A 27,932-nucleotide genomic window follows, 5' to 3' on the forward strand; every position below is an offset into this window, starting at 1 on the left:
GTCAGTCCAGTATTAACATAGTGCTAAGAAGTACCCTAAAATTAAATGCGAAAAATAAATCTTTATATTAATCGCAATTCAAGCAAGTCCTTAACTATCCTTCAAGTCTTTAGCGAGCTCCTCCTCCTATTTGTGGCGTGCGTCTTGATGTTGTTCCACAAATGGAGCGACCTACAGTTTCAAGCCGACTCCGAACGGCAGATATCTTTTTTATTTTTATGACAGAAATACACTCGGAGGTTCGCCATTGTCTGCCGAAGGGCGACCGCTATTAGAAAACACTTTTTCTTCATTTCAGGCCGGCGGGCCAATTAAAAGGTCAAAAAAATCGATTTTTTTTTCCTGAAATCAATAGCTTAGATATTCAAGAACATGAGACACAAATTTTCAGAGTTAAATTCCAAGTATTTGCAGAGCTACAGAGCCGAGCGTAGTGCGGCGTCGAGCAACCGTGCGCTTATTGTTGTAGTTTGAAGCGCGTTTTCTCGGCTTTTCATTTTCACGATTTTACCTAATTTATGTACACGATTGCAAAAAAACTAAACGAGCTATCCATTTCATTCAAAATGCGTTATCTTCAGTAATGTTTTCTCTTCTATGTGAACTAAAAAGAACATCCAAAAACTTTTTTTAAGCGACTTTTTTACCCAGTTGAAGAGTTTGTTTCCTTGAAAAACCACTTTTTTTTCTACCTTCCCCAAAAATTCGAATTTTACGTGTTTCTCCCAATTTTCTTAGTTCACATCGAAGATAATTACATCAAAATTAATAATCTTTTTTTTTTTGTTTTTTTTTTTAAGCGACGTTTTTACCCAGTTGAATGGTTTTTTTCCTTGAAAAACCACTTTTTTTTTCTACCTTCCCCAAAAATTCGAATTTTACGTGTTTCTCCCAATTTTCTTAGTTCACATCGAAGATAATTACATCAAAATTAATAATCTTTTTTTTTTTTTGTTTTCAGATGAAAATTGCAAGTTGTATCTTGTACAGAAGTTGGATACTTCAGTGGGAAGGCGCTCTGGGAATCTATTGATAACTCGGCTTACAATATATTGTTGGAGATTGTATAAATTTTTTTTTTTTAGTTCAAATATATATTAAACTATCCCCAAAACTTCATTTGGCTAATTGTTTTTTTTCTCATCCTACAACGCTTCGCGAAAACTACTGAATTTAGGACATCTAATTGGCCCGCCGGCCTTCACAGAGATTCAAACCTACGTACTCTCTGAACTCCGAATGGTAGTCACGCATCAACCCATTCGGCTACGGCAGCCGCTATATAATAAGAAATAATTTACTAAGAATACTGTTGCTGTAAGTATAGATGTAAATGAATAAATAATAAATTTTTTCTTTTAAATACTACTCTCCCCCTTTGTAAAAGAGAACACCATTTTCACTGTGATAGAAATCTATATTTTTAGTGTAAGGGGCTCCATGTGTGTCTGCTCGTATACTACTGCTGTCTAGTTCACAAGTATCAAATATATTTGACGTACAACGTTATTTGCAAAAATTATAAATCTTCCCTTAAGTTAATTAATTTTGCGCCACCTTGTACGTATATATTTTTACTAATTTTCATATAACGAAAATTATTCATTTGAGAAAGAGCAGCAAGGCACAAGATATGCATTTTTTTTTTTCAAGTGTTCACGTTTTTATTACCACCACTGTATATGCACAATTTTTTTAATGCCACTAAATACGAGTAAACTAGCATAATAGCCTTTCCAGCTAGTTGCTGCATGAATATTACTTTAGATTAGTGGTATTTCGGACGTGTAATCTACTTAGTCGAAATTTTTATGCAAAGCACAAAAAAAGCGTTTAGCACGAAACGTAATAATAAATTTTCAATAGGGCTAATAGATCATAAAGTGCAGAAATATGGATAACAAATAAAAGAACGTTGTGGTGAAACACAGAAAAAAATAGTTTTCCACTTTACCTAACATCTTTTTAATTAAAAAATGTTAGAGAATTAAATTTGGGCTGGTGTTAGTGCGTATAAGAATTCGAGTCATTTAATTTTAGGGGATTTTATTGTAATAAAACCGGGAGGGGTATTCAAGGATAGCAACTCTGAAAGGATGAGGTTTTTTATCAAAGGATAACTATAACTAAAAAAATTCTTAGCATTTAATGTACCATCCTCTTCTATTTAATACTCACATTTCCATAATTTGTATTTTTTTAAATGTATACTAATTTGTTTTTGAACATTTAAAGTCCTCTAGAAAAAAAATCAGCCATTCTGTGAAAAATCTAAAAACGCAGATTAACGATATTTGACCAGTGGTTTTGCATATACTCGTATCTCCATTTTCAGATATCCGAAAAAAAAAAAAAAAAAAAAAATTATAAAGCATGCAGCTGCTTGCAGGGAAGACCCCCCTAGTCCGTATATAACCGGAGGTAAAGAAGGTAGAGAACTGAATTTGAGTTGGTGTTAGGGCGCGCAAAAATCCACATAACATATTTTTTAAGGAATTTGAATGAAAAGCGTAAAGGATATTCAAATGTAACAACGTTAAAGGGCATTTTGAGGTGTTGTTCTAGAGGATAGCTATGAAAAAAATTCTTAGTATTTTATGAACTATCCTATTCCATTTGACACTTATATTTCCATTACTAGCACAATTTTAGATTTATACGATTTTTTTTTTTTTGAACCACGTCAAACTTATTGAAAATTTGAAGGTCCTTTAAAAAAAAAGTCACAGATTTGTGAAAAAACTAAAAACGCAATTTTGTTTTATTTATACTTCAGTTGGGCGCGTTTATCAATGCCCTTATGTGCGATTTAGGTTGCTTTAGAGTAAGGGTGAGCCTCTCATACAAATCGGGGTGGTGCTGCCTAATTTTCTGTTTATAAAAATAATAAAATATTGTAAAAAAAATTATAAGAATTTATTTTATGTCTTGAAACCGCAGTTTTGCCATTTTCGCCATGGAAAAAATATCGTTATGTTGACGCTCAGATATGGCGACAACTTTAATATCGGGCGTTTTCTTAAGATTTTGAGAATTTAAAATGAGAACAAAACAAAAATGTTTTTGGAATAATTTTTTTTTCGTTTGTAATTTAATCAGATAGATAATAGATAATCGCATTTATTTTTTTAATATCATTTGTTATAGTTCGTTATATGGCCCTTTCAATCAGTCCAATTTTAATGGTGGCTCGAATATTGCAATATATTGATTGTTAAGCGGGCTGTATGGCAAGTTACACCGTCTTAATCGAATCGAATTTCGTCGTTGTTTCACTTTTCGGAAACAAAAATTCAGTCAGTTTGGCTCGATAGCGCTCACCATTCACCGTAGCGGCGGCTACTCCTTTATATCGAAAGAAATAAAGGCAAATGTTACCGCCAGCGTTTAAACCGCTCGTAATGTGGATGAAGTGGTCTATGAACTTCGCGGACAGAATAATTTTTTTAAAATAACTTTCCACAATTTGCAAACATTAAATGATTAATTGTGACTTGCCAAACCTTAGTGAACAGGAATGTTAACACAATTTGCCATTTTCAGCTGACAAACCATAGTTATCGGTATTGATAGTTCTCACACAGCTATCCAATAACACAAGCAGAAGCCAAAAGATTCTGCATTTTTTTTAAACTTCTTTGAATCTATGGTAATTAATCTAAAAATAAAGCGTCGTAAATTTTTGGTTGCTACAAAGCTAAAATTCTCAAACTTAATTTTGCTCCATTTTAAACTCCTCAAGAAAATTCAGATATGGTTGGCATAATTTCCAGGTACTGCCGTGTAATCTGGCATCCAGAGCAAATCAAAAGGTTTATATTTTTCAATACGGTTAACTCAGTTCTTGCTTTAGTTTTAATTTTTTTCATTTCCTTTAATGGAATACGAAGCAAAAGGAACTTGAACACGGAACACTCGGTACATATCTCTTTAAATAGATCAGGGCAGTCAATATGATCCAGAGGTCGAGCAGTAAAGTCCACATCCGTAATCTTAAGGTATTAAAATCAGTAGTTGTTCTGTCACCAAAGAACCAAAATAAGCACAGCCTACACTTGTAATTTTCTTATGCTACAGTAGACATACTTGAGTGTATCAATAAAATGATTGAAAAAATAATAATTTTATGATTTCAAATGCATTTGAGGACATGCAGTGCCTTTTGGGCGATTTTGAAATTCAAATAGAAATAATAGGTAGTTCACGAAGCGATATCCAATTTTCCAAGGGAAGCGCTATATTTAAGTTCTGGAGAAATTCAGATAAGAGTTTGCATCCTGAACTCAAAGAATTTTTCTTTTGAGATATTATCACTCAAAGGAACGTACTTTTGCGAACAATTTTTTTCTGATTTAAAATTTATTTGTTCCAAGCAAATAAATAAATTAAATACAAACCATTTTAAAATATACTTCTAACCACAAATTTCCCCAAAAGTATATAAATATAGTATTAATATTGGATAAACTAATATACCTTTTGAAGTATATGGTTTTTTTCCGTTAATTTAATTTCTTTTCGAATAAACCAGGACTAAGTGCAAAGTAAATGGTATGAGGTGATTAAATTGCTTAATATTTTATTGAAGTTTGTTACAGAATCGACGTTTCTTATTTTACTATACAAATATACTTTATAAATTATAATTTTAACAGTGGAGAACAGCAGTACTAATTTTTCATTGCTAAAACATTTGGTCTTTAAATATCATACTACTCTTTTCACCGCTGTGCAGGGCGAATACTCTATGCTCATCAACACACTCGCAAAGTCAATTTTGCCGACCTCTGATATAATCACAAATCAAGTCATAGATAAGTGATTGGACAGCTCTATTTTCAAGCAGTTTCAAATCTAGAAATTACAATGAACGCTATATGTAGGTAGGTAAAGATGCTGCAAGGTTAAACGACTGAAGAGCAAAATGAACAAATTTACATTGAAAGCTTAGGGTAGGGAATTGACTAAATACCATATTCAGGCTTTAGTTTGTCATGCATCAATAAGCATTACTGCAGTTGAGCAATCTTGGCAGGCTTGCGGTCAGCAAAGCGATCGCCCTTCAAAAAAATTCTGAACAACATTAAGGCCTTTACTTAATGGGGACCACTTCAAAATGTTTGAACTTCTTAAAAAGTCTTCAGCTTAACGTGCATTTGCAAGGCCTTGTATTTTTCGAGCGGAAGTTTGTTTCTTGCAGAACTGTTTCTTCTTCAAACAATGACAACTGAAAATTCTTTATTTCTTCAAAATTCAAAATGTGTATGTTGATGTCCACTTACAAAGAGTAATCCCTTCGATAAGTAGCCTAACCTCCTACCTCGTCCTATCTACTTGCATGTTTTTTTTGTTTGGTTTTTTTTTGAACGCAGTTCAGATGCGATTTCTCGTTCTGCAAATGACTTTAGGATAGTTTTGCATTAACTACAAGCTGGAAGGTGCTTCCTTCCAACCAAACCATACGTTTTTGTTGGTTAAGTCTTCGATATCTTTCAGTAAAAAAAAAAATTTTAGTTTTATAATTTTTTTTATGGTATTTTTTATCCAATAGGAATGTAATCTACTACCTTGTTTGATATTTTCCAGTTAAAAAAAAAATAAAGAATTTAAAAATTAAAAATTTTAAATAAATTTTTTTAAAGATTTTTTTTTTGTTCTTTTTTTTAATTTTTTTTTTTTTGTGGAGAAAACAAATATCCAATCCAATAGGAATGTAATCTACTACCTTGTTTGATATTTTCCAGTTAAAAAAAATAAAAAATTTAAAAATTAGAATATTTAAAATTTTAATTTATTTTTTTTAAGATTTTTTTTTTGTTCTTTTTTTCAATTTTTTTTTTTGTGGAGAAAACAAATACTTTGGCAATGGCAATGTAATCTACCACCTTCTCCGACAGCTTTCAGTAAAAAAAAATTTTAAATTTTATAATTTTTTTTTTAATTTCATATTTTTTTATGGTATTTTTAATCCAATGGAAATGTAATCTACAACCTTGTTTGAAATTTTCCAGTTAAAAAAAATTTAAAATTTAAAAATTAGAATATTTAAAATTTTAATTTATTTTTTTTAAGATTTTTTTTTTGTTCTTTTTTTCAATTTTTTTTTTTGTGGAGAAAACAAATACTTTGCCAATGGCAATATAATCTACTAGCTTCTCTGAAATCTTCCAGTAAAGTTTTTTTGTTTTTTTTTTTGGAATTTTTTTTTTCTTCTTTTCTTTCTCTGAAATCTTCCACTAACAAAAAAAATAAAAAAATTGCAAATTAAAAAACCTCAAATTCTTTTAATTTTGTTTTATGGAAGACAAACACTTTCTAGCCGAGAGATTCATACCATAGCGCAGCTTTTGATTGCAACCATCGGAATTTTTTTTTACCGGAGCATTTTTAATCCAATGGCAATGTAATCTACTTTCTTTCAAATAGCGGTCGGCTCTCGGCAGGCAATGGCAAACCTCCGAGTGTATTTCTGCCATGAAAAAGCTCCTCATAAAAATATCTGCCGTTCGGAGTCGGCTTGAAACTGTAGGTCCCTCCATTTGTGGAACAACATCAAGGCGCATACCACAAATAGGAGGAGGAGCTCGGCCAAACACCCAAAAAGGGTGTACGCGCCAATTATATATACAATAAAATAATGTAATCTACTACCTTCTCTGAAATCTTCCAGTTGAAAAAAAAGTTTTTTAACTAAAATTGTTTTGTTTTTGTTTTTCTTCTGAAATCTTCCAGTAAAAAACAGCAATTTTTTTTTTTTTTTTCTTTTTATTTTATTACATTTAACATTCACAAGCCCTTTGTAGCCGAGTGACTCATACTATGGCGCAACTTTTAATAGTAGCCATTTCTTTTTCACACTACTAAACTGGGCTTGGAGCCTCCTGTGAGATCCTTAATCTGTGAAAACACTTTGCCAGCAATTCCTAGTAGAATTGTTTAAAACAAAGGCTATGCAGGTGAAAAGTAGGTTTTAAAAATATTTAATACAAGAAAAATTTATTTTTATTTTAAGGGACCGAAAGTATATTAAAATTAATACAAATAGCATTTCCCGTTTTCCTTGGCAGGAGATCACTGTTAACTTTGAGACCCATGTGAGACCACAGTTAGAGGCTAAAAGCAAATAACTTTATTCACAATTCGAAAATTCAGGCGATTGTTTTGATCTGTTATTTGCTGTGTCTGCCTTTCGGAACGCAGATTTTGATTCACTGATTTCGCTTCGTCGTCTGTTTTTATAGTCTGTTGCACACAAGTCTCACTTGTTTTACGATTTCAATTTAAAAAATATTTTATTTTTACATTGACATGGTCTAGTATCAGAGATCGGCCATTAGCACTTCAAAACTCTAACTTACCAAGTAGTGCTCATGCCTAATGATTTTGGACCCAAAAATAAAAAATAAATAAATGTTAGTTTTTCATGAACTCTATACCGTCAAAGATACAACTGTCTTACTAAATTACTGAAAACTCTATTAGGCGAACTTTAAATTTAGCATAAAATTCACAGATTACTTAAATGTTTATAATAATGCGGCCATCTTGCGTAAAATGTTTGCATGGGACTGGTTGTGCAAATTCATCTAACACGATTGGAATTGCATGAAACGTACATCTTTTCCTCCTTTCTGTGTTGGGAAAAATCAAATTGATTATATTCATTCAGAGGTAACACTTCTCAAACCAAAAACCTTTATTGGCGTCGTAGTAAGCAGCTATACTCCTTTTTTGAGTTTGAAGTGCATTTGTGTGGTATTGAATTTTTCTGTTGAAAAATTGGTTCTTGTATAAGTATTTTCACTTTAAAAACGGTACCAAAAAATTCCTGATTTCTTCAAAGTAAAATATGCATAGGTTGGAGTACCCATAGAAAGGAAAAGTTCCACAAAGAGTAACTTTACCTCATTATTTTTCATTATATTATTTATAATATTGGGAGGTTGAATTAGTTTTAAAGGTTTTTTCGAAGATTTGGGGCTTTATTGTGAAAAAACGGTACAAAATATTTTATTTGAAGTATTGGCCATCGCTAGCTACAACTTTCGCCCATCTTTCGGGCAATTTCCGGATGCCGTTTCTCCAAAATTCTGGCCGCTGCTTGGCTATCCATGACTCAACCCATATTTTGGTAGCCTCGTACGAGGAGAACCGCTGGTCCGCCAAATCGAGACTCATATGCCGGAACAAATGATAATCGGAGGGAGCTATGTCTGGACTATACGGCGGGTGGGGTAACACTTCCCAGCCAAGCGTTCCAAGGTATTTTTTGACAGGTTGAGCAACATGCGGCCGAGCGTTGTCATGTTACAAAATAACCTTGTCGTGCCTTTTTACCGTTTCCGGCCGTTTTTCTTTCAATGCCCGGCTTAAACGCATCAATTGCAGTCGGTAACGATCCCCCGTGATTGTTTCGCCCGGTTGGAGCAGCTCAAAATATACGACGCCGACCTGATCCCACCAAATGCAGAGCATGATTTTCTTGCCGTGAATATTCTGCTTGGCCGTCGACGTTGATGCGTGGCCGGGCAAACCCCATGATTTTTTGCGTTTTGGGTTATCGTAGTGGATCCATTTTTCGTCGCCAGTCACCACCCGATGCAAAAAACCCTTCCGACTTTGTCGCTGTCGCTCGATCAGCAATTCGCACGTAAAAAATCGCCGTCGACGTCGCGCAGCTTCAACTCGTACGGGACCCAATGTCCTTGCTTTTGGATCATTCCCATCGCTTTTAGACGCTTGCAAACGGTTGATTTATCAACGCCCAATGATTCAGCAAGCTCTTCTTGGGTTTGGCACGAGTCCTCGTTTACCAATTCCCCACAATTCCGCGTCCTCGAACTTTTTGGGCTGGCCAAGACGCTCCTTGTCTTCGGTGTGAAAATCACCACTTTTGAATCGCCGAAACCAGTACTCACATGTTGAAATCGACGGAGTATGGTCTGGGTAGGCCTCCTGCAGCAATTCACGGGCTTGGGCTGTATTTTTTTTCAAATTGAAGCAGAAAAGCAAAGCTTCCCGCAAATTGCGTTTCGACGGCACGAAAGTTGACATACTCGGAGCACGAAAACACTGCTTTGTTTATACTTCAGCGAAATGACAGATACTGATAAACAAACCCTAGGGATGAGGCTTTGTCATGAATATATATTCAGTATTGCCAACGCGATAAAGTGATAAATAGCGCCATCTGTGTGTCACCTTTAAAACTAATTCAACCTCCCAATATTTGTTTTTATAGTATTTATTTTTATTTATTTACTTATTTATTTATTTATTAATTAAGTTTTAGTCAAAAAGAAAACACAAAATCTCTTACTGACTATTGACTTAGTGCTAATATAAAGAATTTATGAATCAAATAGGAAACAAAACGAGCTAAAACTAAATACAACTTCAAGAAAACAATAAAAATTACATCAGAGAATTAAATGATGCAACAAAGGGTAGAATTGATTTTTAGTAATTGTTAACTCTAACGATATGGGATTCGAGATCGCATTAAATTCGCGAAGAGTTCAAGCAAAAGGCGCATTGGACTCGAAATTCGTTTTGAATATCTTGGGATCGAAAGGGTAAGTGCTTCGTAAAGTTTTCGGCGGAATAAGATTTTTATTTAATTAATTTTTTAGTGAGTGATTTAAGTTTACTGCAGTAGTATTCCTTTGCTTTCAATATTTATTTAGAAAAAAGTTGAAAGAACATAAAAATGCTGCCTTACTAAGGGCCATTGGCAAGATGAGGGCTAATAAAAAACGCTTTTTCTACGAGACAATAAATTGTGCCTCACTTTGGTAAGAGTAATCGTTGTACTGGTTAGGCTAAGGCTTTATGCACTGCGACCAGATTAATCGATTGTGGGCCCCTAAGTGCAAGGAATCGAACCAGCCCTTTGAAAGCGAGCAGATTCCTAAACGACTAATACATCGGTACAATCATTGTGTTCTTAGTCTTTTCACACATAAAAAATATAATACCCTTATAGATATTTCTGCTGAATATGAAATACATAATTGAAAAAAAAAATATTTCGATTCTTGTTTTATTTAACTGTTCATCAACTTTTGATCGCAGTTATGTTGGTCGATTGCCTCCAACATTGCATCCAAGAAATCCACAAAGTCAATTTTTTCTTCCAAATCAACAGCTGAACTGGCGGTAAGCCTTCATCCTCTGGTACGAGCCCAGAAATCTGTGTCTCCTCACTTTAAAATGACTTTTAACTCTTTTCGTCTGTCGCACGATTAACTTATTTGAAAATTTTAATTTGAACTTTTTGTTTATTTATTTTTTTGTAATATAATAATCCAGCTTCAGAGCTTTTTACAAATATCTAAATGAAATAAACATTTTAGATAAATTCAAGTTGTGTACATTTAAATTAAAGTCAATAACTTCGGAATAATTATTGCATAATCGGGTCCATCGTGATATAGTAGCAAAGTTAGATTTGTACAAGGCCACCTTAACCTTCATGTGCCCGGCTTACTACATTTGTAGTAAATTGTGAAAAAAAGTGAGATAAAAAAAATTTTCCGAAACAACAATGCCCGAATTTTTTAGTAGCTTCCTGATTATCAAATCAAAGTCAATTAAGAGTATAATAACACTCGAACTATTATTTGCCTGACCTCTAGACCCTACTTGAAAAAAACATCATCTTGCGGCCGGCTTACTACATTTGTAGTAACCATATAAAATGTATGCAAAATAGTATTTTATAGTTGACTTCAGCCATCAATGGTTCAACAAATTCTAGTAGATACGAATGAAAACGCGCGAAAAGGAGATAAAATAATCTGGGAGAAATTAATCTTAATTGAACTAAGAGCATTTATAGATCTTGTGTTACTAGCAGGTGTAAATAAATCAAATGACGAAGATGTGGATGTGCTATGGAGCCAAGAATGCATTTGCTTTTATCGAGCAGTAATGCCTAAGCCACGCTTCAAAGAAATTATTCGATTCATTAGATTTGACAGCGAGCGTACAAGAGCAGTTAGGCTAGAAGCCGATAAGGCTGCTCCAATATCTGAATTGTGGACACAAATGAACGCAAATCTGCGCAAATATTACCAACCATCTGGAGAAATTACTGTGGATGAACAATTATTTGCTTATCGCGGTCGAACTAGGTTTACTCAGTACATACCCTCTAAGCCTGCCAAGTATGGGATAAAGGTTTGGTTTGCATGTGATGCTAATAGCGTTCTATCCACTCAAAAGTGAAATATATACTGGAAAAAACTCAAATGCTGGTCGAGCAAATAACGTAGTGAAGGTGTTGTGCAAAGGTTAGTATGCCATTGGGAGAACACCGGAAGGACTATTACTTGTGACAATTTTTTTACATCGCTAAACTTAGGCAAGTATTTAATGTCCAAAGGTCTTGCTATTCTTGGTACTGTTGAATGAAGGCTGACCGCAATCGTGTTGAAGAATCTTCCATTTTCGGGTTTCTCGATGGAAAGTTTTCTTTGGTATCTTATGTTCCAAAACGAGGCAGATCAGTTATAATACTTGCCAGCACACCTTTGACAAATTCAATTGTAGCTGAAAAGAAAAACAAGCCGCAATACATCCTTGATTACAATGCAAACAAAGGAGGCGTCGACGCAATGGATAAAATGCTTTCTGCATATTCAACGAAACGCAAAACATTGCGTTGGCCCTTGGCCATGTTTTATAACATGCTGGACATAAGTGCACTTGCATCATTCATCATTTACTCGGAAAACAATCCATATAACCGTCGCACAGATGCGCGATTTCTTGCGGAGCTTGTCTAAGCAGCTTTTTATGCCAGCAATTGAACAGCGCTCTCAAGTTCCCCGGGTGCTGGGATTCCATCAAACACGTAAAGCTATCGAAATGGCACTAGATCGATCCCTTTCTACTACATCTAATGTTGATTCATCTATTTTACCTGATATTTCCAACGATAAACAACCAAAATATCCTGTACCTTGTCAATACTGTGAAATAGGAAATCGTAACAACACACGAAAAATCTGTAGTTGGTGCAAAAAAGCAGTGTGTAATGCACAAGCCGAAACATATATTTTGGGAAAATGCTGTTCAACTCCGGAAAATTAAAACATTTTTTGTATTAAAATTATCAACTGAATTCAATATTTTTAAATAAAAAGGTTATTACACACGTACAAGTAAAAAAAACACCATACAAGTATTTTTTTCTTAACATTACATTGGTTTTGCATGCAATTACGTAATTACTACAAATGTAGTAAGCCGACCGGGTACGTAAGTTTTATATCCCGGGCACATGAAGGTTAAACAGCCCATTATGACTAAATTCACGATCAGGATAATACAAATTAAGCAGTTCATTAATTCAATAGAATTTTGCGCCCTTAAAAATATAATATTTTATATAAAAATACTAACAATAACTTTTTCAACCAGTCAAGCTTTGCCAGCCCAACAGCTTGCGCCCACCCAAATAAATATTCAGAAGTATTTTATAACTCAAAGTTATTCAAACTTTTTCGCAAATTTTCTATGTATTTTATTTGAGTGAGTCAGATTGTAGGGATACCAAATTATGAAGCAATAATCCAGAAGTGGAAGTACCAACGCAACGTACAGCGTCTCTATAGTAATTACACCGGGAAAATCGCCGGTCACAGTTTTTCAATTCCTACATAGAAGATCAGCCATTGGAAATGCTTTAGATACTGTATGGTGTACACCATTTTTTTAAATTTGAAGTTTCAAATAGAAAATTAGACAGAAGTATTTAGTTTTCTTATTATTTTCTGATGCCTTACCATCAAATTTGTAATTAAAATTAGGAGCAGATTCCCTTGAATACGAAACCACATAACATTTTTGACCATTTTGATATGAAATTTTCATCCTTCACGAGATAAAATTTTCAAAACATATTTGAAAACTATTTCAATCAGACATCAAATGAAATTTTCTTTTCAACGCTTTCTTAATTCATGCAGCAAACGGTTAAAGAATTGATTTGGCAAATCATTAATAAAAAGGATAAACCCACAATGTGTTCGCTGGGGTATGCCTGAACAAGTGTTTACTACTATAAGTAATTCAAATTTACACATTTTTACAAGAATCCTCTTTTACGTTGAAAAACTTGGGGAAAATTTTAATTCTCTTTCCTTAATACCAAAGGAGTTTATTAATAAGAACGAAGGCGAACGCTTTGAAACATTCTGTAAAAATATGAGGTTGGGCTTGATCTTCGAAAGAGTTAATTATAAATGGTATTTCAAAAAACGCGCCTAGTTGTTGTTTTAAAATAAAACATGCAAAAATCTAGATTACTTCAGGTTTCACTATTTTTGTTCAAAATACAACTCATAACAATCATATGTACGTGAAAAATGGCATCATTTAAATCTCCACCATGAGCAGCTCTACAAACTGTCATAGAATAATCAAAATGTTCAGGAACTCGCTCACAAATTATCGCACTGAGTTCAGCAATCTCGATCCGAATGTTGTGTTTCAGCTTTGGAATCGTAGTTGACTAATTCACACAGACTTAACTTTACAAAAAACACCAGTCTGGCTGCTAGTCCTTTTCCTATCTCAATAGAACCAGTTTCTTTAAATTTTTCCACCAGCTTTTGAATGATCGTCTCATTTGGATGAATATTTCCACCAAAAGGATTACGAATTTTGCGATTTGTTTTTTTTAAAGATGGATTAATTTTAACGCGTTGTGCTATTGTGTAAAATTGTACACACTGTCTACTTGACAAGTGCTAAAGATGTCTTACTAGGTTGTTCAATAAGATTTGCGGTACGATAAGAAAAACACATTTTTATGGTTTGAAATACGCTTTGTTATTCCGTATAATCTCTCTGAACACCAATACCCTTGTTCCAACGAGATTCCAATTTATCCCTGAAGTAAGAATCTGGAAGGGCTGCAAAATACGCTTCCACAACTCTTATGGCCTCATCATTTGATGAAAAACGCTTCTCACGCATGAAACACTTCTCACGTCTGGAAACAGATGATATCGCTAGGGGTCAAATCTGGTGAATACAGTGGATGCTGCAACGATTCGTACTTTAAATCATGGATTAATCATTAGCCATTGTCAAAATGCGCTCGATGAAAAAGATTTTCTTTCTTTTGCCAACTAAATATTTTTTAATGAATTTTTTCCTTCACCTGGTGATGAAAAAGATTTTTTTACTTTTGCCAACTAAGTATTTTTTAATGAATTTTTTTCCTTCACCTGGTCTAAAAGTTTTCACTAACATTCAAAATTTATTGCTTTGTCACTTTGCAACTAATCCACAAACAAAAAAATTCCTTTCGCATCCCAAAAAAACTGATACTATATAACTTCTTCTTGGCCGATTTCTGGACTTCTGGACATAAACTAGTTTCGGAGGTAAAGAACCAGGTTCACACCACTCTTTAGTCTCTTGTTTTGATTTTGGATCATGGTGATAGATCCATGCCTCATCCGTTGTGATGAATCGACTCACAAAATCCACTTGATGCTTTCAAAAACGCACTAAAGGTTGCTGAGAAAGTTGCGACCGAATGTGTTTTTGTTCCAATGTTAGTGAATGCGGCACCCTCTGTGTACACAGCTTTCTAAAATCCAATACTTCAGCCAACATATTGCTTACAGTGCCCAATGAGATGCTTAGGACTTCTACTAAATCTCTTTCAGTCACTTGACGATTTTCCAATACGATATCCTGCATTTTTTTTTACGATTTCTGGTGTTGTTGCTGTTTTGTAGATCCTTGCTGTGCATCGTCTTCAAGGCTTGTACGATCACTTTTAAATTCAGGAACCCTTCTTTCTACTGTACTAATTGATGGCGAAAAGACCTTAAACACTTTCAGCTTTCGTTCATAAATTTCCTTTGCTTTTAAGCTTTTCAAAAATAAAATTACAACTACTGCAGTATACTTGATTTTTTCAATTATAGAAAATACTGTAACACGTCGGTACTAAATGGCTTGTAAACAAAGAATGAATTGACAGATTGAAATGAAGCTTCACTTGCGTTCATATGAAGAGTGAGCCAACAGTCAGATGGGTCTCTTTTATCGGGCAGCAAAACTTATTGAACAAGCAGTAATTTTTACCCATTGTGACACATTGACAAATGTGAAATATGCCATAGAAAAAGGTATCGTCTAGGAATTATTCACTACTGACATCTAGGCGTCATTTTTGAAGGACCCTTTATTGTTAGCTTTTAACTTAAGATTGGTGCAGCTAGATTTTGGGGTCATCTGCATAGAATATACCTGATTGGAATGTTTCGTTTTGAGCGCGAAATCAAATAGCTTGGATGAGCCTGAGCCTAAGCCGACGAGCCTGAGCAGACGATCACCTGATTTGTGAATAGCAACAATCTAGAAAAAACGCCTTTTCTAAACATTTATTAAAGTGTGAATAGCAACAATTTAGCATAATTTCCAACAATCTAGAAAAATCGCGTTTTTTAAACATTTATTAAAGCGTTTAGCCATGGATGTATGAGTTTAAATTATATGAAAGCAAATCCATCCTGATTGCAAATCATTCCAATTGCTGTTTTTGAGATTCGTGTTTGCAAGCTCTCCATTATCTGACGAAATCGACTTCATGCCATTAAAAATCATTGATAGTTATTCTTAATGTCAAGGAGTCGACCTATGTTCCATTCGGAACAAGAGAAAGAATCCTAGGGCATGGGATTTGATTAATTCGGATTACTTCTTCGATAGTATGTGAAGTTAGTGGTCACCGCTGATAAACTAGCTACGACTGGCGATTTTTAATACAGCGTTCCGAGATGATGAAGAAGTCGACTGAATGATTGTTTTTTGCCCACTTTCCGAAAAAAATTATCCATTACAATATCCAGATTACAAGAATCTACTGGGTTGCCAAATATAATGTTTTTATGAACCTTGAATCAAGGAACCTAGCTTCAAATTTTTAAAGGAAATGCAAGCAAGTTTTCTAATGGATCGGTTCAAATGTTGAAGTTCCGCTTGAGAAAACAAAAACGCTATGCTATCACTTGACTTGTACAGTTGAAGGTAAGTTGATAAAGTATCCCCAAATTTAATATTTTTGACTTCAACTTTTTTGGTCTTAAACTTTTCCCTAAGACTGTATGTAGCAACGGCCGATTTTCTACTATGAACACATTTCTTTATTTTTCTATTTGGTAATCTAAGTAAACGAACACCCCCCCTGGCCATCCATTAATACGTTATGGAGCACCCTGTGTACACCCAACTATCCACACAAATAGAAGAGAAAATATTTGCGTAGAAACCAAATAAAATTGTTTCTTATAAATTGAATTTTCAAATCAAAAACAGTGACTTAATTTAATTAATTCTGGCACAAGTATCATTTTTCACAACAACAAAAATCGTGCTCGTTCCACACCGACTGCTGCTCGGTGTAATTTTACTGACCTTGTTGCAGCAAGCGAGTCTAAGCAGAACATTGCCGACTTTCAATTGTGACAGCAAGAATAGCAAAAACAAACAAAGACAACAAATTGATTATTTGGCAGCGGCGCATATTAACGCGCACACACACACACACACATATGCACACGCACACGCCCATGTGTGGAAACAATCAATTTTTGCTCGAAAGCTGATCTGCATTTGCAAACACATCCGGTGGGATGAGAGTAACCTGCCCCCTTAGGCGGCGACTGCCTGTCACTACAATGCACTCAGATTATTGTTGTTGTTTTAGATATAAAAAAATAGCAAAAACATAGATAGACGTTGGCAAGTTTGCAAAATGAATGCGCATATGTGAGTTTGTATTTTTTTTTTTTTTTTTGGCTGTTAGGCATTCATAAGCTTAGTCAGCGCGAGTTGAATTAGAAAAGTCGCCTGCAGTGCCTCAAATCACTTTGCATCAATAATGCAGCCTGCACATACCGACATACATATTTACATATGTACATATGTATGTATGAGCCACAACGCGAGTAAGAGCAATGAATGCGAAATTAAAAAAAGAATTAAATTTTGTTGTTTTTTGCTTGACTTCTTGACAAAAACACGCGCGATAATACTAAAAAACTTTGCAAATGTACATGCAACTGTATGTGCTGCCGTAAGGTGGGTGAGAGCAACGAATTCAAAATCAAAGCAAACAATTTGTTTTTTTGTTTTTGTTGTTTTTTTGGCTTGCCTGCACAGCATTCAAAAATTAAGAAAAAAATTGTGGATATTTCAAATCAAATATTTAGTTACTTGAGGTGAAGACTGGTTGATGGCTATGCAGCGCTAAAATAGTTGTTGTTGTTGTTGTAAAAGTTAGCTTTAATAGTGGCATGCAATTAGCAGTTGGTATTTGCTATCTAGACTTTGTAAGTATTGAAATTCGGCAGTTTCGAAGGTGTCAATAATTTTTTTGCTTGGATTTGCACTTCCCAGCTTTTCTTCGCTTCCATTTGCTGCTTTGCCCGATTAGTTGGGATCACACCTTTTTTTTTGCTATTCAAACTAACATTCAATTAGATTTTGAACTGGGTTTTAACCGTAACCAGCAGCACAATCACTCTCCGCACACGTACACACACACACGCGCGCGTTCACAACGCGACACACCGAAGCACTTTTTTGTAGACGGTACGATTCGCACGCACTGACTCGCGGAAACGCTGTGTTTGCCGGTGCCCAAAAGCGAGTTTGCCAAGCGAAATGAATGCATTGAGATCGCAACTAAGTATGTATGTATGGCGAGTGCACCACCACTACCATCATCCAGACTAGCGCAACTCGTCCACAAAGTCCACTTTATATCGTACCCTACGCCCAAAGCGCTGAGCGTGTCCTGGCAGCAATTTTTCGTTTTTCTTTTTTTATTTTGTAGGCGCTGCTTTTAGACTTGCACTTTGAAGCATTTAGCTGCCTTTTTTGTTTAATTTTTTTCGGGAGACAATTCACGTTTTTTTTTTGTTTTGCACTGCGGGTGCACACACGAAATTTGGGCTTTCCTTCTTTTCGCACAAGCACACTTTTTCAGAAACAGAATCAGAATTTTTCTGGTGCACTGCAATCGAGATGAGAATTTGGCGTTTCCTTTCGCAATTGCAAAACAATTAAAGGAACACGCAAACACACACTATGGCCACCAGCAATTTCTCATTCACTAAATGCCATTTGTGCAGCACAGGACAGCAGCACAAACCGCATCGCACTGTTTTGTATACACACTCGACCGTTCGCTGGTCGCCGTTTGCGTTTGCCGTTAATTTTCCGTTTTATACGAGCTCTGAAAATTTACGCGTAAATCCCGAAAGTTCCGACCGTACCCGCGGGATCGTAAACTCTCACTGAAACATTTTTATGGTACACATAGATGAATGCCATCACATCGGCTGGCAATGGACAGCAGCCGCAGCTTCCAATGCATCTCGGCTGTGCTCGTGGTAACGGTGACGGTGGCGCTGGCGATAACGAATGCGAGGGCATAAACACCGAAGCCACAAAGCACGAAAAGCCAGCCAACTTGAGCGGGCGCTTGGAAAATTTAAAGCATTGGCGTGCTGGCAGGCTGACAGGCTGGCATTTGCCCAGCATCCAATCCAGCAGTAGAGTCTCACAGAGCGCTTGAACGCACACGAACTTATTACACGAGCGCCAATTTGTATGCTTCGTTTTGTAGTTTCACCAGTTTTCCAGCAGATGTCGCGCGCCTTGGCGCTCTCCTCGGTCGCACTGGAAGTTCGTTGGCTTTGTTTGAGCGCGCGCCTTGTAACGAAATGCGTGAGGAACTGAGCATCGGGAAAACGTGCGCGCCTACGTGCAGACTTTGGAAAAGGCATTGACTATTGGCTTACATTGTAACTCATTGTGACGTGCGTGAGATCTGTAAACAAGGCGTGTGTAATACGCAGAGCAGCAGGCTTCCAGCGAGCATATGGCAGAGGGAAGAGCTTTCTTTTTGGAAGTACTATAAACTGTGCTCATTTTTGGCTAATATTTCATGCAGACATTTTCACGCGTGTGTTTGTGTGTAAAAATGTTTTCTAAAGGGTGTGGAGTTTGCTATAAAAATGCGGCACGCATTAGAAGCGCGGTAAAACATTAAGCGGATTTAAAATATTCATATAACGGTTGTATGAAGCAGATAAGCCACAAAATCGTCTATTGGTTTTCAGGCGCGTAGGTTTTTCAAAATATATTTTAGCTGAGACTTGAAATAGGGATGGACATTGTTTACAATTTTTGTGTCGAAAATCAATGCGCCTTTCATAACTATAGGACAGGGACTTAATAACAAATTGTGACAATTTATATGCTTTTTATTTCCCAGTTTCAAACTCTGCGCAAATTTCAAAAAGCAAAAAAAAATATTTAAAAAAATCAGCAAGTTTTCATCAAAATTTTAAACTTTTGTATCCGAATTCCTATTAAGAATGAATTTCAAGTATGCAGAGCAACAGCCCATTGAATTTGTATACACAAAAGAGAAAGTTGATTTTTGAACATTTTTTTTTGGTCGCGGTTTTGTAGACTTTCTCCGTATGAAAAAATTCTGAACAATCCTTCTAAGGAAAAAAATTTTTACACCGTCAACAAATAATTATTAAAGCTCGACGCGAATTTCGAGCCACTTGGAACTGTCACAATATTATAAGGAAATTTAGTGGGCCAGAAAGCAGCATAACCAGAAATTTTCTCAAAATTGTGAATACAAAATTTAAAATGTCGCCCCCTTCATGGATTCAGAGTATTTCTCTGAGCCCAACTTCCTCAATAAACTGAAATATTTTTCCTATTTTTTTAATTTTCTTGCTAGCCTCCGAGTGTATTTCTGCCATGAAAAGACTTCTCATAAAAAGCCATTTGCCTTTCAAAGTCAGCTCAAAACTGTAACCATTTGTGAACATAGAGCAAAATGCAAAACATAAACAGGTGGAGAAGCACGGTCAAATACCCGATAAAGGTTGTAAGCGCTATTAAGGGTATTTCAAAATTATGTCTAGATGTCAGTAGGGCATAAATCCTATAAATAACTAAAAAAAAAAAAACAAACTAAATCACTTCTGTTAGGTGTTTCGCCGAGCGCCTCCTCCAATTTATGGCGTGCGTCTCGATATTTTTTCCTCTGAAGGCAGATATTTTTTATGACATTTTCCACATTTGCCAATCATAGCATAACGCATTAAAATTATTGAAACCTATTATGAAAATTATTGCTCTTTAAGAACAAAAAATCGCGATATTCGTAACTTTTTTGGTGGAAATAATCGTGCGAATGCGTCGGCAATTCAAAGGTTGGTGAAAAAATTTCAAGAAAGTGGTTCAGTCAATGATAGAAAAAGGTGTGGCAGACCAGAATGGCGTTTTCAATATTGCGAATTCAATGCGATAATGAATGAGCGAGTTCTTGAAAGCTCTAATTCTCGTATGACAGTCTATAGAAGTGCTCAAGGTGGACATTTAGATTATGTATATTAATTTTTCACGTAACAAATATACCGAGCCGTATTTTGAATAGAAATAGTAAAATCTGAAAGGATCTAAATATTTACAGGGAACTACTTCAACAAACATGTTTTCGATACGCCAATTCAGTACAGTTTCAACAATGGATCGCTTTACACCGAAATCGACGCTATAAAATCCGAAATGCTTGACAAGGTGATGACAAATGCAGAAAAAAGATCGCAGATTGCTAATAAAGGTGGCCACTTGATTGTGTTCAAAAAACAATTTTAATAAATTGTAAATAACCAAACTAAATAAAAATACCTCACTTATACAAATCAGTTGTTTTTGTTTTCAAAGTTATTGAATGTTTTCATACCGACATAAAAGATGGCTCACCCTTTACATGTTAACGGGTTAAGGGTAAAAAATTTGACTTTTTTTGCATTTTCTTAAAGTATATCGTAAAAGTATTGTGCGACCATTTGAAGTGATTCCGCCAAACACTTTTCGAAAAACCGAAAAACAATAAATTTCACTCCGCCATCAACTGTACAAGAGTTTGTTAAAATAAAGCATTTCAGTATAGATGAAGTTGCTACCGAAATTTCCAATTTAAAATTAAGGAAGAGTCCAGGGTTCGACTTAATAACCGCCGAAGTTTTGAGAAATATATCAACTAAGGCGCTAATGAAATTGACTTTTATAATGAATGCATGCCTAGGTTGGAAATATATACCATTCCAATGGAAAGTATCCGAAATAGTAATGATACCTAAACCAGGCAAAAATCCGAATGAAGTGTCCACTTACCGGCCAATCGCCCTGCTTCCAGTAATGGGTAAACTATTCGAAAATCTCTTCTCCAAACGCTTAAAATCTATAATTGCATGTAGAAACATCATACCCTCACATCAGTTTGGCTTCCGGGAAAAACACTCCACCGTCGAACAAATACACAGGATAACACATACAATAGAAGACGCGCTAGAGAGTAATAAAGTCTGCTCAGCAATATTCCTTGACGTTGCCCAGGCATTTGATAAAGTATGGCACGAAGGACTACTTTGTAAATTAAAAGCCCTTGTTCCGTTGCAGTTCACTGACATTTTGGAATCGTATATAACAAATAGGTACTTTAGAGTAAAGCTAAAGCAGGCGTATTCGGAAATAAAACAAATATTGGCCGGAGTACCACAAGGCAGCTTACTCGGCCCAGTACTGTACCTACTCTACACCGCAGACCTGCCAGTACCGAATATGTGCAAAGTAGCTACATTCGCTGACGATACATGCATCTTAGCTGTTGGATCAACTGAAAACGAATCCATCCAGAAACTGCAAAAGTCCATTGACGAAGTAGTCACATGGACTGAAAATTGGAACATAAAGCTAAAGGAAACCAAATCAGTTCACGTGGATTTTACTAATAAAAAAATTATCTATAAACCAGTTCATATTTTGTCAGCAATAGTGCCAAATGCTAATAGTGCAAAGTATCTAGGCATGACTTTAGATGTAAAGCTCAAGTGGAAAGAGCACGTGAAAATCAAAGCTGCTGAGCTGAATCTAAAGACGCAAAAACTCCAATGGCTAATTGGCAGAAACTCTGAGCTATCAACTCAAAATAAACTCCTCATTTACAACCAAGTGCTAAAGCTGGTGTGGACCTATGGTCTCCAATTATGGAGATGTACTGCAAAGACCAACATCGACATTATACAGCGCCTCCAAAATAGAGTAATCTGGGGAATCGTTAAAGCTCCCTGGTACGTGCATAATGAAGATCTGCTCAAGGACTTAAATTTAAAAACCGTCTCAGACACAGCCAATCTCTGTGCAGTTAAGCATGCTGAAAAATGAAAAAAACACATTAACGCAGAAGCTTCCGTACTAAGCGATGAAGCAACTGTGAAAAGAAGATTAAAAAGAAAGAAACCTCAAGACTTAGTTGTCAATATTGCTTAAGCTACTTCAAATTGTGAAATGAAAATTACTTATTAGTTTTATACTAGGTGTAATCTTTATGGAATGTAAATAAAAATTTATAACATTTCAATAAAAAAAAAAAAAACTTTTCGAAAACTTGAAAACAGCTTCGATCAGGCACAAGCTTATCTATTAATAAAACTAATTTTTCTTGACCGATTGATTTTAGATGAATCTTCTGGGACTTGTGATGATCACCGCAAGCGACTTCTGGAGAAACCGGTTCCACATAAACAGCGATAACTTTTACAATTATTAATTATTTTTGGTGGAGTTTTGCTAAAGTCAAGACGAAACATGATGTATTAATGCTATTATTTTATTTTTGTAAAATAAAGTAATCGACTAGCAAAAAAGAATTATTAAAAATCATCATTTTTTCGAGCCTCGAAGTACCCCTGTCCCATTAAAGCAACAGCTAAGCACTGCTTTTGAAATACCCTTTACACTGGTTTAAGATGTCTTTTCCATTCATACCAAACTATTTTGCCCGCTGATGCAGTTTGTATACTAAATCGACTTCATCCTTTTTTCCCCCATTCTCGGTAATTTTTCATAGTGTAATTGTTCGGCATTCGTTATTACAACAATCTTTTAAGACAAATTTGGTTACCAGCTTCTCCTTCTCTTCATCGACAGCAGATAAGTCCATTTAAATAGAACTTTGTTTCGTACAATTTTCCGAATGAGACAAATGTAGCTTTTTCAACACTACTTGAACTTACGTCATCATGAAATCCGTCAGTGTCTTCAATGCTTTCAGGGAATTATTGACTGTTACCGCACTAAACTCCTTAACAGCACTAATTTTTCGTTATTTTTGCTGGAAAATACCAAGTCTTCAATGTGATTTAGAAAACGTCGTTGCTTTGTCCAGAAAGAAGTTTAATTTAAATACAAGCAACTGCTTTTATGGCTTTTATTCTAAATCTGGTTCTCCTATACCCACTTCCTACTGGTTCTAAATGAAATTATTGATCTTGGTGTCATACCTATATCACGCTAGATTCTCTTTTCCAAGACATTTAAATTGCATTATTGCAAAGTCATATTCTGTACTTGCTTTAACTCAACTTTTTTTAGCCTTGATATACTTCTCTGGTGCGTTCGAAGCTGGAATATGGCGGCTTTATTTGGAGGTCATTTTATATATATTGTACATATATATACCCATATATATTATATATAAATATTTTCCCGTGGCTCCTAGGAGGAACAAAGGGACTCAACAAAAAAGGTAAAGTTAGGTTTATTCACTGCAAGAAATTTGATTTGACGTCACGAACGACCTGCTTGAAGCGCTTCTCTTTCAAGTAATCGTCCCCACGTATTGGATGGCTCCCGCGCCTGCGACTTTCTTGTTGGAACCAGCCTAAGGCTGCTGTACCAATATGTACATGAATAGAGAGATAAACAGAAACCTGCTTCGTCAAGCGTCCAGAGGTCAGTGTTGGAGATGGTATTCGGTCAGAAAATGTGCACAATCCTTCAGAGGCAACTATTGATGAATGCTTGTAGAGCTTGTACATCGCACATCGTCGCATTCCATGTATCGCCACCATATAGAACTACAGACTTCACGTTTGATTTGAAGATTCTTACTTTCGTACGTCTGGGTATATACATACGAAGATCTCCAAACTTTGTCTTGCATGCCAAATACAGCGGGACCTTTTGCTTTTTAATTGCGTATGTCAGCTGCTGACCCGCCAGTTCTGTTAATGAAGCTTTCGATATAGCAGAATCCGTCCAAGTCATCAGCGTAGTCTAAGTCTTCAAGGTTGTCGTTCATACCCCACGAAATTCCACTATTAGCCGCTGAAGCTTGCTGCACTATTAGGCCCAGCACTAGAATAGAAGCGGGAATAAAACGCATATCTGCCTTACTCCTCCTGTTTTTACTTGGAAACCATTGCGCAGGATGTTTTCATGTCTAACTCTGCAACTTGCATCAGCACACAATTCTTTGATAAGAGTGATGATTTTTTCAGGAACGCAGACTAGGGCTCTCCACATCAGAGGCCACATTAGGCTTGTCATATTGGTATGCTTAAACATATCTAGAAAGTCTTTGTTCGATATGCTTTTAGCATTTAACTGCGTTTCACTGATCCAATTCGGTCCTATTAAGGTCGCTGCTCGCTTATTAACCTTAAATCACTAGATAGTAGAAATACTACTCGCTCCCTCACTTTCATTTTCGATTTGATAAGTGAGGCGATTGACTCCCCACCGTTACTCGAGAAAACTAATTTCAATATTTCTTAGCGTAGCTTACGAAATCATGGTATTTTCTGGTTGGAGATGGCTAGAGCTAATTATCCCTCCATTTCTCCCATTTCTAGAACGTTGAGAACATTCAACTCGCTTTCAAATCCTATTGGCTTTGATTTTACGTCCACAAAATACTTCTTCAAAATGTTACTACATGAATTGTTAACTAGTTGATAAATATTCTGCATATCCTATTCTCCTTTAATGTGGCGCTTTAGTGCAGAGAAGGTTGAGACATCTTGGCCAACTGCAGCCAAAAGAAAGACATAAGCTGAGCCCAATGCAGCTACATCTTAAGTGGGTTTGAGTGAGGTACTGTGATAAGTAGAGGGCACAAAAGCCCATGAGGTCGAAGTGCAACCTAAAATCAATCAATCTGTCTAAGTATTCTCTAATATTCTCTCTTTGTAAACTTGAAGAAATGCTAAATTTTATACATTAAAACGAAATAAAAGGAATATTATTATCAATTGATTTAATCCGTTTTTCATATTCTGTAAAGAATACTGCATTTCTAGATTATTATTAATTAATATAAAAGAATGTGTCACCAACAAACAAACAGTTTTTTTGAAATCCAAACCGTTGCAAAGATAAAAAAGTAATAAATAACTTACAGTTTTTTTATGCGCTCCTAAATACGTTTCTCATTCAGCTCGCTGAATCGCTCTTAACTTCTCTTTCAGCAAAGGCATTATAATAAAAAATTGTTCTTTCAGAGTATTTTCTCTTTTATTAGAATTACTCTTTGAAGCAATTGCATTCGTGAATTTGAAGAATCAAGCATCTGGACCTACCTTAATGCCCTATCTGTAGGGATAATACGAGTGCTCTATGTTTATAAAATTATTTCCATGTCTCAAATCATCGTCAATTGGGGTCTAAGTCAATACTGGATTCCAAGAGTTTTGAAAAGAAAAGTTAAAAGCTGCATTTTTTGGAAAATTTTTGAAAGTAGTCACCAAATAAAAACTTAGTTTTGGATGTCTACATTGATGGGTTAAACTGTTTAAATGACCTCAAAATAAAATATTTAGGTTTCGTAGTTAAAGAGGAGCTCGGCCAAACACACAAAAACGACGCACGCGCCAATTATATATATAGTTATATATAAAACCTGCTATGTATATATATTTAGTTAAGGCCGGCTTAAGGGGGGAGCCTGGTTTATGAGGTCTAAAAATTGCATCTTTTTGCGATTTTTTTTTTTTAAGGAAAAAATTAATTTAGCACTGCAAAGTTTTTGCTATCTTTTAATGAACATTTAAAAAGTATAAAAAATTTTTATACTGGTTAAAATAAGTTGAAAAAAATGTTTAACATAGAAATTAGTAGAGCGCTGCAACGCTGGAGTTTCCAACTGGCGTACAAGATACAGCTCGTAATTATTATCTAAAGCAAAAAATTCAAATGGATTTCTAATTATCATGATTTTTTATTCTAGATGAACTAAGAAAACTGAGAGAAATTTCAAAATTTCAACTTTTTGGAGGATTTTAAGAAAAAAATGCCTTTCTATAAAAAAAAAATTCACTTCAACTTGGTATAAAAAAAAATTTTTTTTACCCATTTTGTTAGTTCAAATAGAAGAGAATTTAATACTGACGGGAACAAGCTATGATTCATTTCAAAAGGCTCATTAGTTTTTTTTTTTCATTCATGTACGCCAATTCAAAGAAATCAAAAAAATGAAAAGTCGAGAAAAGAAGTTAAGTTTGTACTATAGCTGTCCGGTCACAGCGTAAATACCTAACGCTCGCCTACCTTTGGCTTTGTATTGAGAATATTGAGAATTAGGCTGTGTAACTTTGTGTGATTATTCTGAAATATATTAGGAATCGCTTAAAATGAAAAAAAAAAAATTGATTTTTTTGACCTTATAAACCACGCTCCTCCCTTAATAGTAAAACAATAAAACAATTAATTAAATAATTTAAATCTTGGTTTTGATTCTTAAGCCCGCCGTGGGGTCTACTTTTTTGTAAAAGGATAAAATGTTGTTTTTTAATTTTTTTTTTTTATTAAATTTTATTTATTTAGTTTTTTGAGTTTTTTTTTATTTCGAATTTTGTAATTTCCCAAAGTAATGTATTATTTTTTTTTTTTTTTTTTATTAAATTTTATTTATTTATTTTTTTGAGTTTTTATTTATTTCGAATTTTGTAATTATAAAAGGCTAAGAAGTCCTGCTGATATAGCCTCATTTCTTAGAATAAATAAATCTTTATAATAAGCGCATAAGCACAGAATTATACACACAGCTACTCAAAAAGAAACAAATACAATGGATTTATTTTTCAAACTTTCAGCTATTAATGCCTTGGGCTTTCCCCACTTTACAACTCGAATACTTAGTGTAGTTGACGTTACGTATTCTTTTTTATTATTCAAACTTAAAAAATATGGTCAAAATATATATGCGCACTTTCATAAAAAATAAAATAAAATATGTGTATGCATACTTTCATAAAAAAAAATATGTATTTGTCACTATTCTGAAATTCATGCTATCAATCAATATTAAATAATTCAACGTAAATAAATAAGTCATTTAAAGAACTAAAATATATGTGAACTTAGATGCATCTCAACTTAAACATCCGGCCCAAGTTCTCTTATGGGAAAAGAGACTACTCACATTGACTGGAAAATGGAATATTAAAAGTCAAAGAGAAATGCAAAGTACAGCGAACGAAAAATGAGAGTAGTGAGAGGTTTGCGAAGAGCTTTTATATTCTCAGTTGCTCAACAAGTTTTGTGCTCAAAATTATAGCAGATAAATGTAAGGCAGATAATCCATTTTGAATGTAACGTACAGCCCACGCTAATGTCTGATAATTGAAAATTTGCAACTTAAGTGTGGAATTTAACGATGCCCACAAAAAAGAAGCCATGGCTGCGAGGCCTTCAGCTTAGTCAATTATTGAAGCTAATACTCTAATTATTCACATAAACTTATATTTAAAAAAGTTGGCATACATAAACCGGTAACTTAAAAGTGAACTAAAATAAATAAATAATTGGCGCGTACACTTCTGTTAGGTGTTTGGCCGAGCTCCTCCTCCTATTTGTGGTGTGCGTCTTGATGTTGTTCCACAAATGGAGGGACCTACAGTTTCAAGCCGACTCCGAACGGCAGATATTTTTATGAGGAGCTTTTTCATGGCAGAAATACACTCGGAGGTTTGCCATTGCCTGCCGAGGGGCGACCGCTATTAGAAAAATGTTTTTATTAATTT

General features: G+C 35.0%; 1 long non-coding RNA gene across 1 annotated transcript in view; it reads right to left on the reverse strand.

Annotated features, from left to right (window-relative positions):
* LOC128867737 (uncharacterized) overlaps positions 1–18,315 on the reverse strand; it is an 87,834-nt gene extending 69,519 nt beyond the window's left edge. Inside the window, exon 1 of the long non-coding RNA XR_008455012.1 lies at positions 17,245–18,315. This is a non-coding gene — a long non-coding RNA (uncharacterized LOC128867737). The remainder of the gene's footprint in view (positions 1–17,244) is intronic.
* Positions 18,316–27,932: the final 9,617 nt, after the last annotated feature.

The sequence above is a fragment of the Anastrepha ludens genome, chromosome 6, assembly GCF_028408465.1.
Source record: "Anastrepha ludens isolate Willacy chromosome 6, idAnaLude1.1, whole genome shotgun sequence".
NCBI classification, from domain to species: domain Eukaryota; kingdom Metazoa; phylum Arthropoda; class Insecta; order Diptera; family Tephritidae; genus Anastrepha; species Anastrepha ludens.